Source organism: Equus przewalskii, chromosome 17 (genome assembly GCF_037783145.1).
Source record: "Equus przewalskii isolate Varuska chromosome 17, EquPr2, whole genome shotgun sequence".
In the NCBI taxonomy this organism is placed as follows: Eukaryota; Metazoa; Chordata; class Mammalia; order Perissodactyla; family Equidae; genus Equus; species Equus przewalskii.
Genome location: NC_091847.1, coordinates 29,201,404 through 29,218,270, shown reverse-complemented (window position 1 = coordinate 29,218,270; position 16,867 = coordinate 29,201,404).

The window sequence follows — 16,867 nt, the reverse complement described above, 5'->3', positions numbered from 1 at the left end:
AACATTCGAGAGTGAAAAATCTTTAAATGACCAAAGAAACGAGCAAATATTAGTTTATCTGCGATGTTATAAATATTAACAATCAGCTCTTCTGTAATTTCCAACTCAATAACTGATGTACACAATGAAGTTCCTGAGCTAGTGGAAGTTGACAATTTGACTATTTTCAATATAATTTCGGCATTGTATTTCTTTTAATTCTTTCATCATTAAAGATGATCAGACGTAGTATATGTAGTGTGTGCTGGACATTTGTTGAAATATTAACTATTCTATTCCTGTCACTGTCTTCCATAGCATTACAATCCATAATGAAACAACTGCCGTAATCTTGTGTGATAAATGAGGTTTTAAGAAGTAAATCTTTGGTCTTTCAAAATATCTTGTATGTGTTGTTCTCTTTTGATATAAAAAAATGAAAAGGAAATGGTGGACTTTATTTCTGCTTAAATCACCAAATAGGATTTCCATTACAGCACAAATGAAAATTCCAGGGAAAGAAATACAAAGCTTGAACCTCTAGCTTTCTTATCTCCATTGACCACCCTCCTTCAAAACATTTTTCATTCACATAAAGGTGAGATAGATAAATGTGAATTCTTCCACAATTGTAGGATGGAGAAAACCCTGGACTAAAACAGTGACAAGGACAATGAGTGTTTCCTCTTCACTGCTAATTTCCTCAAAAAACAAGAACCTTATTGATTTTTTCTAATATAATTTTTGTGTAACATGACATCCTGAATCACTTTGTCTGAGCTATTGCTTTTAAGCAGATGACAAGTAAGATTAGCATTTGTTTCTTTGTTAGAGTCTAAGGAATGGAAGTCATATGTATATGGCCATTGTGGCTGTTGCATTTCAGTAATACAATTGTTTATGCGTAAGAGGTACATAGAACAGTGTTACAAGTGAATGCTTAAATAGGAGCCCTTCCACAATCTCTTTTCTAAGTTTTTAATTATGTGCTTACGTAATTCTGCTTTCAATTACTGCATGTATGTTATTTAAGAAAGAAGGCACTGTTTAATTTGCTATAATCTGAATTCTTACTCCTCCTGTGCCATGAAAATTTCTCCCAGTAAGGCTGCTCTTGAATCTCATGTTGCCAGTTTCAAAGGGAACATTTTAGCCCTTACCTCAATTATACACTATCACTTTTGAGAAGTTGCCAGCCAATTTAATCATTGTCCCTCTGTATGTAATAAGTCATTTCTTTCTGGCTACTTTCAATATATATATTTAACATTGGGTTTCAAAAATTTAACTATTATGTGCCTAGGGAGACTTTGTTCAGATTTATTCTATTGACTTTGGGATCTGTAAGTTTTGCCTTTTTGCCAAGTTTGGGACGTTTTCGGCCTTTATTTCTTCAATTTCTTAATTTTTAATGCAGATGATTTAAAAAGGAAATAAAAAGGGACATAACTCAACTATCCCAATAACTACTGTTGCTTTTAAAACAAATTAACAAAGGTACATGAACAAATTGAGAAAATTTCATGTGATACAGAAACAATCAAATAGAAATGAAAACCTCCATCCGTCAGCCTAATAAAACTCCCTAAATTTAACTACCCACTTAAAGTTTTGTTGAGTTCCTTGCAGGGTGCAAAATTGGAATGTTTATCTATCTAATTAATTATCCTTTTATCTCTATTTATTTTAATGTATTATCCTGTTCTGTTAAATACTATTCTGCATCTAGATTTAATGCGTCATAGTATATTTTGGATATCGTTTATATTAACACACACAGAATCATCTACTTCTTGTTAACAGCTGTATATTACTCCATTTTGTGGATGTGCCAGTAATTAAGTTATTGTCTCTCAGTTTCAGATCTACCCAGAATTCCATACTCCTTTGTGATGCTGGGACTGGAAGTCTGTAAACCATGTTTTTCCTTTCCATGTCCTGCCCATCTCTCTCCGCCTCTCCTCATTCATCTCTGCCAATAGGGGTAGTAGAAGGAGAATGGAAGGCTGGAGGATAAACAGAATCCTCTCTGTTTTCTTTCTATTCCTAGTTCCTTCTATTCCTATTCCTATTCCTATTCGCTTTCTGTCCCGTCTCTCACTACAGTATCAGTTCTTTTTCCTGAAAGTAGCAGTTAATTCCAGTAGCAGCAGTTGATTCCAATTTTCAGTTTTCCAACACACCCAGATCCCACTCCTTTGTACCCCCTCAGAGATACAAGTACCACCTCAGGCAGCCACTTAGAAATCTAGACAGAGCCATATGATGACCTTCATGGGTCCTGGGCCATTATGCCTTTGTGGGCTCCTTCTTCCATAAGAATGTTTAAAATCTATATTTTATGATGGTGTTAGTATAAAGATAAATAGATTAATGTTATTTATAAGAACTTTTTTTGACCTAAAATTTTATTCTTCCTCTGATTTTAAAACAAATCAATGGGCCTGCAAAAGTATTTGGGCCTAGGCACTTTGCCTATGTTGCCAAATGGATAAGCTGGCCCTGGTTCTGGGTCTCAGATCCACAGGGCTCCTGCGCCCAGCTCGGAAGCACCTAGCTAGAAGCACTTACCATCCTAGAGGTGCTCCCTCCTCAGAGTTCTCAGCCCCGGCTCCATGAACGCCCTTCCTCCAATTTGTTTTGATAATTCTAACCTCTGTTGGCAGAGGTCTCTGCTTGCCTTGCAGACGACCACGTTCTTGCTATGTCCTCACATGGTCATTCCTCTGCCTGTGTTAACTGTGTCCTAACCTCTTTTTATAAGGACACCTGTCATATTGGATTAGGGCCCACCCTAATGACCCCATTTTAATTTAATCACCTCTTTAAAGGTCCTATAGTCACTCTGAGGTACTAAGGGTTAGGCTGCAATACGTGAATTTTAGGGGAGGCCACAATTCAGCCCATAAGTGGAGTTGCCAGCACTTATTTAACCAGAATCATATCGATAGGAATTTTTATTATTTCCAGCTTTAGCTGTTACAAACATGTTTTAATGAACATTTTTTGAATATGTATCTGAACAAATTTTTGTGAGTGGATCTGTGGCATTAATTTCTTAGGAGTGAGACTGCAGGGTACCTTCATTTTTAATTTATAGTTTTCATAACTGTTCCCTTGTTGTACTCTTGAAAGTTTCATATTCTTGCTCAAAATATATGTTTGTTGCATTATCATCAAATTCCACATTTTGCTGGTCTGATGATTGAAATATGGTTATATACTTATTTTGATTTGTGTTTCTTTAATTACGAGTCAGGGTAAACATTTCTTTTATATGTTTATTGTCTACTTACAGTTTTTTTCTGTGGACTGGCTTTTTATATATTAAGCTGGTTTTCTGTTGAGTGTTTGCTTTTTCTAATTGACTTTCATTAGAAAATGGAAGCTATCATCTCTGATTTCTTCACATTATTTTTCTTGTATTTTCACATAAACTGGTTAACTTGTCATTATCTTTAGGTTAGAAATGACCTCCAATATGAAATTCTTCTATGATATTTCCCACCAAAGACCTGGATCAGGAACCCCCTCCTAAATACTGGGCTTATTTACCTATATTTAGCACTTATTGTACCTCATTATGTAGATTGAAATAGCTTTTTACATTCTAATCTTCCCCACTAGATTATAATCTTGAGAGCAGAGACCTTGATTTGTTTATTGGAGAAGTCCACGTAACTACCAGTGTCTGACTTTAAAAGGTATTCAATAATTTTTTGGGGGGGAGTAGGGGTGGCTGGCTGAATGAAGCAAGGAATGAAACAATGAAAGTTTATATTGAGCCATATCTCTTAAGGTTTGAAGTTGAAAAGCATTGATTGAAAAGTACTTGGAGATCTAATTGGTTAGCATGTTTCATGTGTGTAACTCCAGTTCTTGAATTTAGCCAACAAAGTAAGTACAGAGGTTGTGAGCAAAATGTAGTACTTTCCATCACAGGAGAGGTAGTTTTATTTATTTTGTTCAGGTTTTAAAAGGTATTTTGGGGGCCAGTCCCACGGCGCAGTGGTTCAGTCCAGTACAGTACACTTTGGCAGCCCGGGTTCACGGGTTCAGATCCCAGGTGCAGACCTACACAACTTGTCAAGCCATCCTGTGGCAGTGACCCATGTACAAGATAGAGGAAGACTGATACAGATGTTAGCTCAGGGCTAATCTTCCTCAAGCAAAAAAAGAGGAAGATTGGCAACAGATGTTAGCTCGGAGGGAATCTTCCTCACCAAAAAAAAAAGTATTTTGATTATTTTTAGGAAGAGGACATCTATGTTGCTCAGGGATAGTTCATAATAGAGATTCATTTGCCTTCTCTTTTCAACAGAGGTAACTGCATAGCACTTAAGAACTTGGGTTCAGGAGCTTATATGTTTAAATCTTTCTTCCATCTTTTCTGGCTTTGTGACCCTGTCCGTGTTACGTAAATGGTCTGATCCCTAGTTGTGCCATCTGTAAAGTAAGGATGATATTATAATCTGCCTCTTAGAGTTGTGGAAGAATTAAAAGAGATAACATCTCTTAAACAGTTAGCATAGTGCAATTAAGACAATAGATATCATTATTATTAATACCATCTTCGTTTCTTGGGGAGTCACAGCTTCCTTGGAGCGTAGCGAATCGGGAATATTTTCACTGACCTATTGCTTTTCAAGGATGTTGTGGTAATATATACTTAGATTGCCATGGAAAGTAAGTTAGCATTGACTACAACACGCGGTCACAGTGTGAAAAAGAGACTAGCTTTTAAGTTTGTGGTGGAAAAGAGTTTAAGCTGTTGGTGTATGTGTACGTATACCTGCACTTAAATATATACATGATTTCTTACATACGTCCATGTGCTATCAGCCCATAAACCTCATTAGGAAATCATGGTAGTGGGAACTGTTGTCCACCCCTCTAAATATTCTTACAATTTTGTTTTTTAAATTTTGTTACTTCTTTTCCCTTCTAGGGTGTCCTTGATTTTCATTTTCATTTTATTTAATCTATATAAAAAGATTTGGGAAATGTGATACATGAGGAACTGTGCCTTGAGCCACCGTAGGATTGATTCTGGTCAACTGTAAAAATGAAAGCAGGATTCTTAATTCGTTCTGGTGATGCCTGATTATTCTGGAGTCTGTCTGAAATGGAATGCATTTTCTCTGGTCAGTTGTGTGGTTGAAAGAAGAGGCAGCTGCCTAAATGGTGAGATTTCAGAAGGTCCCAGAAGCGATGTCTTCACATCTCTTCATCATACCCTAAATTAGAAGACCACTTTGGATGGATAAATCTTTGCATTTTTCACAGATGACTGCAGGAAATTCAAACACAATGGAAAGAATAAGCCATTCTTATTTATTATCTTTTCGAAGTAGTTGTTTTATGATTATTTTCTAATATAAAGGCTAATCTGGGTGCACCTGTCAAACAAATAGATAAAGACCCAGGGACTTTCAGAAGCCCATGTTTGGTACTCTTGTAGAAGGACTGAAGGCAATGAAGTTGGTAAGAACTTATATATATATATATCCTGTGGTAGGTGGGAATACCAACCAAATATATATCTGAATGTCGGATATGAGAATAAGTTAATTCATTCTAATGCTTTAATTTTTAATTCACTGCCCATCCTTCTACTGCTTTGAGAGAGAAACGTCTCTCATAGTGTGTGTCAATCTATACTTGTTCAAGTCTAAAATGCATTTTATTCCACGTATGTCTGTTAATGTGGTTATCTCTGGGTTATATAATTATAAATGATTTTAACTTTTATATTAAACTATATATTTTCTAAAAATGTTAACTACATATTTGTTTAATTAGAAGTAAGAAAAATAAGAAAATGCCCATTAGACTTCTATTCACACAAGGAATTGACTACCTAATTCCCCTGATCAATCATGAAGCAAGCTGTACTTTACAGAAATTGGAATGGAACAATATAGAGTTATTCAAAGTCAGTACAAGTGACTGGATTTCAACCACAGCATCAATATAATCAGAAGGAGAATTGATAAAATGCAAAGTAGATGTTACTTCTGACGATTTTTGCTTAGCAAAATAAACCCTAAGGGGAAAATCAAATCATTTCCCAAATTTCAATTTTAAAGAGAGGAAAATCAAAACCTTTTACCAAACTTCATACGGAAATGAGTTAGAAAGCTTCAATTCAGCTTAGTATACATTTATTCTGTGTCTACTGCCTACTTACCAGATATGAAAACATGTTTAAGACACATACAAGAAATCAAAGATTATGGAGAAAATGTTTTAAATAAACAAGGAACATGTCTAAAAGGAATGAGGCAAAATTGCAAGAGGTTTACTCTGCATAGTAAGATTAGGGGTGATGGTTCCCATTTTGATGTCTCAAGTTTGTACTGTGATATATATATTTTTGTGTAAATATGTGTCTGTGTGTGTCCCTTCTATGACTTTACTATCTGCATTTGATCCTCATACTCCTTTGTAACCTTCATTTCTGCTTCCTCTCTCCACAATTCTTCTATTCTACTGAGTAATAGCGTATGGTGGGAAGAGAGCATTTTATATGTCAGGTTTTTACTCCACTTCCCACCCTTGCCTAATGCCCTAGAATTGCCAATCTACACACCATCTACTTTAAGCAGTCCCACATCCTCTGTGAAGCCTTCTCTGACCCTGAATTCCTAACAAAGAGTCAGTCCTGGGATTCACCGGCTCGTATGGAGGAGTGGTACAGCAGGTCACTCAAGTAGTGTAACACTAACCAGGCCACCAGGTAACTGTGCTGCAGGTCAGCAAAGTCTTTTTCAGTGATGGGCATTTTGTGAGAAGTCGCCTTGTACGGCTATTGAACTTAATACCTTACCCTATGTGGTACTTTACATTTCAAAGCAATTTCACATAAATTACCTTATTTCATTCTGTGAGATAGTAAGGGTAGATATGATCTCAACTTTTAGTATGTGGGAAAACAGAAGGATTAATTGAGTTGCTTAAATTTCTAAGGAGCCAAGCCCAAGAACACGGTATTTCAGACTCTTATAATTTTATTTTCAGCATATGGGGCTATACTTAGTTTACTTTTGTTCATAAACCTTTTATCTCCCTGACTAAACTTTAAATAAACTTTATGAGTTCAGGGACTTTTCAGTGCTTCGGAGTACAGTGTACACCATAGGTGATCTCAATAAAATTGTTGATTGTTTAATGTTTTGACAAAGTCTATGAGACAAATAAACCAATCGAAGCAAATTTTCCTAGCCCGCTAACAAAGAAACCTCTTAATATTAGAATCTGTAGTTCTGTTCTTTGTCAAGCTTTTATTTTAACATTCCATTTTTAGATATTTGCATTTCTTTAAGATGTAAGCAGAACATTTAGAAAGAAAAAAATTCAGCATTTAGAAAGACAACACTTTTGTTCACCTGGAAGGGAAAGTTTACTAGAAGAACAACTGATTGCGGGGAGGGGCATAACAGACAAAAACTCGCACCGGAGTAGGAAAAAAGAAAATTATAGGGGCAGAGGGAAGCATTATGAAATGTCAGGACTTTGGGGTTCTTTCTGGATTTTGTATATTTCTGACAAGGGTGGGGAGAGCAGGATCTAACAGAGATCATGACTTTTTATTCTCAACCTCCTAATTATCCATCCTTGATGGATACCCTTGGTAGCTGCCCATCTATCTAGTCCCTAGGGAAGCTAGATTCTGTTAACTATCTCCATAGTTTTCCATGGGGTAGACACCCTCTCTCGATGCTCAATGTGGTAATTATGCCTACCTTACTTCTGATGAATAGTACTGCCACATTTCCTCTATCGTTTTTCTTATTTCATCACCCTCATTGCCCTCATTGCCTTATGACAGCATCTCCTACTGTTAGGGCTGGCCAAGACCAGCCATCACTGCTTCTAACAATGCTGAGCCCTGCTTACCAATGCACTCTGTGCTTTGATAATGGATGATTCCTATACGCTCTCTCATGGAATAAAGTCAGCCGGGGCTTGTCTGCTTTATGTAGTATGTCCATTCTAGCGAACAACTTCTCTGAGCCTTTGAAGCTCATCTTCCACAGCAGTGCTGGCATTTCACTTAGTGTGGACCATTACTTTTTCTAATCTTCCAAGCTCCTGGTCCAGGGTGTTTGTGATGTCTTTTGTCATTTTTTTTGATTTGTAACAACTTTATTCAGATGTAATTCACGTACCATATAATTTACCCATGAAGAGTATACAATTCAATTGTTTTTAGCTTATTAGCTGAGTTGTGCAGCCATTACCACAATCAATTTTAGAGCATTTTTATCACCTTAGAATGAAACCAAGTATCCTTTAGCCATCACTATCCATTCTACCCTCCAACCCACCTATCAGTGCCGGGGTTCTCATCTCCAGCCTATCAGCAGGTGATCCAGGTCCAAAATCTCGTTTTAGATTTTGCTTGTATGGGCCACAGCTAACACAAATTGCCTTAGGTTGGGTACCCTGGAAACACACTCTGAAGCAGACATTTGTGTAAAGGAGGTTACTGGGAGGCCTTTCTGGAACAACGCCAGTAACAGAGTAGGAAGCAATACTGGGCAGAGAGAAGTTGAGCTGCATAATACAAAAAAAGGCCTCAAATGTGCCCATGGGGAGCTCTGTAGCTGAGGTGGCACTTCAGAATGGTTCTGAATTTTGTCTCACATTTTAATGGGCCAAGCCTTTTAGGCCATTATCAACCAGTGTTTTGATGTCTGAGGAAGATGCTCAAGTTTGGGCAAGGCAGCAACTTTCAGTAGAGAGCCATTTCTGGGGAGGGACCTGGCTATGAGCACAGTCAGCAGCCAGTGTCCCCAAAGGCTGGGGGCATGAGTGCCTTTCCTGAACGTGAGAGAGAAGGATTTGTGCAGCACACCACAGCATCTGTGACATCACACCACCACCCACCCAACTGCTCGAGCTCAAAACCTGGATTCTTCTTTCTCTCACATCTCACATCCAATCCATCAGAGTTGGCTTAATGAGACCTCCAATATATAACCTGAATTTTTTTGCACCTCATCATTTCTACTGCAAAAATCCATATCGGAGGTACCATTTTCTTCACCTAGACAATGGTCTTCCAATGGTTTTCCCTGTGTAACCTCTCACCTTTCTGTACTCCATTTTCTTCACAACAGAGTGATCTCCTGAAAATACAAAGCATGTATCATGTTTTAGCACCTTTCAATCGTTTCCCATAGCAAGTAGCATAAAATTGATGCTCCTTGTCATAACCTGCTCTAATAATAACAGTTGCTACTTTTTGAGTCCAGAACCTGCTAAGTACATTACATTCATTATCTCATATAATCCCTCACAATATAGCCCTCACAAATGCTTTTACTGTCACTATTTTACAGATAAAGAGACTGTATCTTAATGAGGTTGAAGAACTAGCTCAAGGTCATACAACTGGGAAGTAGTGGGGTCTGGATTTGAACCCAGTACTGTTTGATTCCAAAGCCCTTATGTAACTATTCTTAAAATGTCTACTTACATAAAAATTCCAAACTCTTGGGGATGGCCAGGTTGCATAGTGGTTAAGTTGGAGTGCTCCTTTTCGGCTGCCTGGGGTTTGCAGGTTCAGATCCCAGGAATGGATTTAGCACCACTTGTCAAGCCATGCTGTGGCAGCATCCCACATAAAATAGAGGAAGATTCTCACAGATGTTAGCTCAGTGACAATGCTCCTCAAGCAAAAAGAGGAAGATTGGCAACAGATGTTAGCTCAGGGCCAAAGTTCCTCACAAAAAAAAAAACAAAAAAAAATCCCAAACTCTTGCCCTCATCTTAAACAAACATTGTTTTGGCTTCTCAGATAACTCCCTTGAAATCATCACCATTATTAGTAATTCATGTTTATTTCTAGGAAGTATAGTATCCAATACATATGATTTAATTTTGTACTTTGTCCTCATAGAATATTTGGAAAATATTGGGTGGGGAGCTGATTGCAGATGGGATAAGTAAGATGTAAGGTGGTCTAGTGATCAGTTCAGGGTGAAAAAGAAAGCCAACGTTGGAAACAAGAATGGAAGTATGTCACCAACCTCTGACCAAGGACATTTCCTACCATGGCTTCCTGCCCACCATGTGCGAGTTTCTTGATGGGACTACTGCCTCCATGTCTTTAGCCACTCACCAATAATACTCTGCAGAAATGCTTCCAGTGGAGCACAACAGTGGAGGAACTGGGACCCTGGGGGAAGCAGTCTGGGGATGTCATTGTCTAATCTGGAGCATGGCCAGCAGGCTGGAGGGCTTGTGAGCTCTTAACTCAAGTGCAGCTTGAAGTGGCTGCAGTCTTTGTGCAGTTGAGAACATTAAAACATGATGCCTCCTTGCAAAGCCTTGGTCTAGAAGCAGGAATTCACCCATGTATTTAACTGAAGCTTCATGTCTAAACCTGGGTTATCGTAGATACCAAAAGAATTGAAAGATGAGGGAACTGACGTTTTTCAGTGTCTTTTGTCTATTCGGCAAAACTGTCCCAACACTGCATGTAAATAATTATAAATAAAACAGAAAGTCAGAAGAGCTGCTAGTTAATATTTAATGATCAGTTCTCTGGCAGCAGTGCACATTCCAGAGATTTCCCAACCGGTTGTGTTTATGCTGCTATAAAATCCAGCAGCCTCAGCTTTCCTCCGAGCTCAGAGCACACTTCAAGAGCTAATATTTCCCCTACCTGAGAACTTTAAAAATGGTCTACAAATCTGTAGCCAGGAATGCGCTGGTTCCCTGTAGATGTTGTTGTTGCTGCTAATTGAGAGAAGTTAGCAGCCACGGCTTCTTGTTTATTACTGAACAGATTACGGGAATACCCATTTTTGCCAGCTTCATCAGAAAAGAGATCACAAGTTCAAAGAGGCCAAGTCATTCCAAAACTTGGTACGCAAGCTGTTTGTTTCTGGAAAATTAGGAAAACAGCCTGAGCTTAAAGGAAATGCAAAAGGTCAACGAGAAATTTTGTAAATTGTAATATTCTGATTTGATATTTCTTTTTAAAATACAGAAACTGAGATCCTTTAACTAAATTAACAGTTTTGTAGGTCTTGGTGTAAAGAATACTTTGCATATGATATTACATTTGACCCTGTTAAGTTTTTGAGGTTTCGCAAAATACTAGAGTAACAACAAGGACCACTCTGAGTATCTTAGGAAGTATGAAGTGTTGATGATCCTGTGAAGCGATAAAACCATTGAATCTTTTCCCAAGGAACTTCATAGTATTGTATTATTATAACAGTTGAGTCGGCTAAATTATTCTTTATTTTAGCTTTATTAAATAGGATTGGGGCAGGGTTACGTATTTCTAAATGAATATACTATATGTACACAAAACCATGCAGTGTCCAGATCAAACCATTAATTAGTAATTAGCATAAGAACATCTGTAAGGAAGTGATATGGTTTAGGGAAAAACGCTTCAAGTCACAAATCAGGAGATGAGAGTGCCAGTGAGAGTTACTGTGTGAGCAGCTTATATTTATTCCGCTTTTAATTTGTGCCAAGAACCGTTTTAGGCTTTTTCTCTGTTGCCCATTTAATCTGTGTAACCGCCCTCTGGAGGAAATACTGTTGTTACTCCTGTTATGCGGAAGAGGACACCGAGGGATTGAGGGGCTAAGCAACGTGCTCAAGGGTGTTGAACTTCTAAGTGGAGCTGCTGGGATTCCACACCCAGAAATCCACCTCGGGAACCCAAGTTATTAACCACTCAGCAAAATTGCCTTTTGATTAGCAGCTCTCCCCTTGCTAAGTGAACAGGGCCAATGTTCTTTATTTTTTCCAATCTATTCAAATTATCTCATACCTGCCATTGCTACTCCCACAAAGTTGTTTTCAGAATTAACTCAAATAATGTATTTAAAAGCACTTTAAAAGATAATGTGCTCTTCAAATGTGGGGTGATATTACATTGTACACCATGGTTAGTTACTCAGAGCAATGGCCCATTAAATGGTCAGCAATGAGTGTATGTGCTGTACGAATAAACTGAACCGCTGTAATAGGCTTCTTCTAGATCTACACACATTAGTTCTTCCCGGAATTCACGAGCAAGTCAATGCTCAAACTGCCTCGGCACACAGTCATTTGGAGATACATAGGCATATTTCTGGAAACGGCGAGGAACTGCTGTAATTGTCACATGCAGACATTGTCTCAAATATGATTCTGCTATTTCAGAGATTCCCTTGTCATAGCTACCAAAAGCACACAAGCAGTACTTTTTCGTAATCTCCATATTTGACGCATGAAAGAAGACTTAATTCCTGTTTGAATAAACAACATAATAAGGTTATTGAGATTAGAGACCATTACTATATAAAATTATGTCTAAGTGGCAGATATAATTAACATTGGATTGTAATTATACTAATTACAAGTCACATTAAGACACTCCAGTAATGACAAAGTGAGAACCCTATAATTGAATGGAATAAGTAGGGAAACATGCTGCTCACACTAATTACCTAAATGAGCTAATATGTCTTCGGAGTGACAGTCATGCTCAGTGTTATTACACAGACAAGGCAGTTGAGTGAGGTATTTTTTCAGTATATATATATATATACTTTTTAAATTTTTTCTGATTTTCTTTTATTCTCTCCAGGACCTGTCAAATCATCAGCAGCTTCAAAATTTCTGGAGCCCAAGAAAAAAAAACCCTGCCATTAGAGCTTTCTCTAACCTTGTTAAAGAAGGGCACATACAACAATGATGTGTAAACCCAGGTAAGATTCCAACCTTGGTGTGTATGAAATGCACTGAGCACAAGTTGGTTCCTTTGACTGACTAATGCTCTCCAGTGTCTCCCGTCCTGGCTTTCCCTGCTTACCAAATCAAGCAGCTCCAGCTCACTGGATGGTTTGCAGCATGGAGAATCATCATGTTGTGGGTTCCCAAGTACCAAATATGGCTTCCAATAGCCGGGCTCCAGAGAGGCCCTGGAGAGTGATAAAACCTGAATTATTCAAGGCAATTAGTACCAGTGTTGCACTGAAATGCACATTTCAGCCCAAGCTGTTAAGTGAGAATATAAACTAATAGTGGAATACAAATTCATGGCACTGTGAAAATTGTTTATTTTTTTGTTGTTTCTATTCCCTCTTCACATTACCTTTCCTTAACGTACCTCTAACTGTCTGGGGCACTGCTTGGGTAAGAAAGGAGAATAAAGAGACCAGATTGCAGCTATTTAAAACCTTTCTTTGAAAGGAGAGATTTTACTCTTTTAAGGCAGGGAAATCACAATATGTGGAAAACAGAATCGATGCGCTTAAATTGATAAACAATGCTGATGGCAGCTTTTCTTTCTCTTGCGTTGGTGAAGAAAGGAAACTGTGTCAGGCACTCCTTTGCTAACGGGCTTTGGAGCCGCGTCTGTACATTCCTCTTTTTCTTGTATTAACACAAATGAGATTTCCTTCTCTTCCTCCAGAAACTGCAGGTTTGCCTCTAAGAACGCAAGTTTGGGTTTCTAATACAAAGCAGTAAACCAAATATGCAGAGTTTATTAATAAACGGGTACCATATTAGTCCAAAGGTGGCAATTTGACCCTCCCACTTTGTGAATATTTAGCACGTAATTCGGAAATGACGACCCTGTTCTCTTGAAGTACTCCACTTCCAGGGTTCTGCAATTCTTGCAATCAATCATATTTTAGTTCAAAATGGACTTAATGTTGAATCTGAATTAAGGGTTATACTCAATTAATCCTGTAAATGTACAGACACATATAATCAAGCATTAGAGGTTTACATAAGAGGATGTTGATTGAAATAAATAGTGGTGGAGTCCGGCCTTCCGCTAATGGCCATGCAAATCAGAGGCTAATGGAGCTTGGCATGTTCATCTAAGACAAGGAGTCGGGTGACTTAGATTTTATACTTAGCACTGTCCTGTGCTCACTGATGATTTTGCAACTTATTCATTAGCTCTCTTTTGGTAAGACGACAATTTCAATGGTTCTTTGCAACTTATTTAGAGTCCTTGAGGCTGAAAGCAGCTCAGAAACATTTGATTTTATGTCACTACCTCAGGGTGAATGAGTTAGCCAACTTGGCAGAGCAATCAGATACTCCAGACTAGGGTTGGCAAACTTTTTCTGTAGAGTCAGACAGTAAATAGTTAAGGTTTTCCAGGTCACATATGGTCTCTGTCATATTTTTTTTTATACGATTCTTTGGAAATGTAAAAATCATTCTCCATTCTTAACCTGCTGGGCTATAAGATGCTATAGGCAGAATTTGGGCCACAGGGCTAACCCCTGCCCAGACAAATTCAATTAAATATGTATCACATTGAAGAATTATTCTTTAATAGAAACTAAATATAAAACTACTTAACTCTTCCTAAAGCACTGAAAAATAAAATGTAGACCATAGATATTTAAAGTTATAGACATGTTTCTTCTATTTACACTTGAATAAGTTGCTGCATTGGGGAGACCAGAGAGTAGGAGAGGACAGGCAGCTTCTACGCAGGCCATGGGAGAAGCCTAGCATGGAACAGAGCCTAAGCGAGGTGAGGAGGGCATCTGGGCAAAGACTGGAGATGGCGACTAGTAATATACAAGGGGTTGCTCAAATGAGTAACTATGTTAAGATAAGGTGATCCAGGGGCCGGCCCTGTGGCTGAGTGGTTGAGTTCACGCACTCCACTTCAGCGGCCCAGGGTTTCACTGGTTCAGATCCTGGGCGCGGACATGGCACCACTTGTCAGGCCACACTGAAGCAGCATCCCACATGCCACAACTAGAAGGACCCACAACTAAAATATACAACTATGTATTGGGGGATTTGGGGAGAAAAAGCAGAAAAAGGAAGATTGGCAACAGTTGTCAGCACAGGTGCCAATCTTTGGGGGAAAAAAAAAAAGAATAAGGTGATCTGGATATCAGAAAAGAGTTACAAATATAGAAAGGAATAAAACTAGAAAGAACCTTCCAGTTTTTGGTGCATATAGAAACATAAAGAAATAAATATACATGTAAATTATGTATACTCGCACACACATACATACCTTCCCTAGCTCTGTCTCCCGAAAGGGCCGAAGAGCAGCAAAACCTCAGCACCAATGAACAGCCCTAGTGCCCAGATTTTGTCTTCCTAATGTCATTTTCTACTGAAAGAAACCTAGGCTTGTTGGAGAAATTTTAGAACTGAGGCAGGGCACATATCAGTCTAGAAAATCTTTCTTGTTCCAGAAAAAAAAAGATCACAGAATGATTGGGTCATGTCAAAAAGATCCAGAAACCAGTTTGAAGGGACTCCTCCTAAACAAATCAGGGATAATTTCAACATCAAAATGAATGACGGTAACAAAATATTACTATGCAAAAAGTTAGAAAATTATGAGTAAGTTAAAATTTGATGAAAAATGGGAAATCTACATGATTTTAAAGTACCTCCCTACAGGATACTTATTAATTACAAGGGGGGCTAGGAAGAGTTACTTTACAGAGGAAAAGCCTAGCAGACACCACCTTAATTAATGATCAAAGTGGACATCATCAGTCACCGGACAAATCCAAATTGTTCCACTTAATAGGATGCAGTTAGGAAAACATGGCAGCATTTTGTGATATTCTCAACAACCTGAATCTAATCATGAGGAAACATCAGACAAATCTCAACTGAGGAAGACTTTTACAAAACAGCTGGTTCCTAACCCTTCAAAAGCATCAAGGTCATAAAAGTCAAGGAAGGATTGAGAAGCAATTCCCATGTGAAGAAGAATAAAGAGATGTGATAGCTAAATACAACATGTCATTCCGAACTAATTCATTTTTCTCTAAAAGACATTAAAAGGCCAATTAGAAAAACCTGAAGAGAGTCTAAGGATTAAGTGGTAGTAATGCATTAATGTTAATTTTCTTATTTTGATCATTGCATTGCTTATGCTGGAGGATCAATACCCTTGTTTGTAGGAAATACACATAAAAGATGATGGGCATCAGGCTGGCAGATTACTCCCAAATGGCTCAGACAAAAAAAGTGCTTGCCCTGTACTTCCAAATTTTCTGTAAGTTTACAAGTGTTTTAAAATAAAAATGATTTTAAAATGAGTTTCCTTATAAATATATTAAAATGAAAATGTAATTAAAATGAGCTTTCTAGGGTGCTTTCCCAGAGGGAGACAGCATGGTAGAGTGAGTAGAGCATGGATTTTGAAATCTGTAGGATCTGGTTTGGAGTTTGGTTCACACATTTCATAGCTGAATGGTTTTGGCCAGGCCACTTAACCACCTTAAATGTTACATGTTCATGATATTTTCTACATTGTAATGCTACTAAATGAGAGAGAATTTATTTAATGGGCCAAGTATAGTGCCTGGCACATAGAAGGTTCTCACTAGAAGCTAGTAATGGTAGAGATTAATAGTGGTAATAATAGTACTAGTACTAGTAGTAACAATAATAGTAAGAGTAATAGCAGTGACAGTAGCAGTATTGTCAATGACGTTATCAGCAATGTCAATGACGTAATAGCAGCAACAGTGGTGGTAGCAATAGACTTTTTACTATTATTGTGGCAGTAGTTGTTGTTGTCATAGCCAGCATTATTATCTTGACCATCAGGGGCCCTCTCCAGGAGGGCTGACCTGAGTTATTTGCTGTATCAAAGAGCTTCAATAACCATAATCCATCATGGGAAAGGAGTAGCAGGCAAGAGGATGTAGGGTGAACAATTATATGGATGGAAAACGTCCTCATTATCAAAGGTGCGTCTATACTTAGAAAGAATCTATAATATTTATAATTTTATTATAAACTACATATAATGTAAAATCTATATATACATTTATAAATTTATATGTATAAATCTATATATAATTAAAAATCTATAATTATAATATATAATATTTATAATACAATAAATAGTGATTCCACT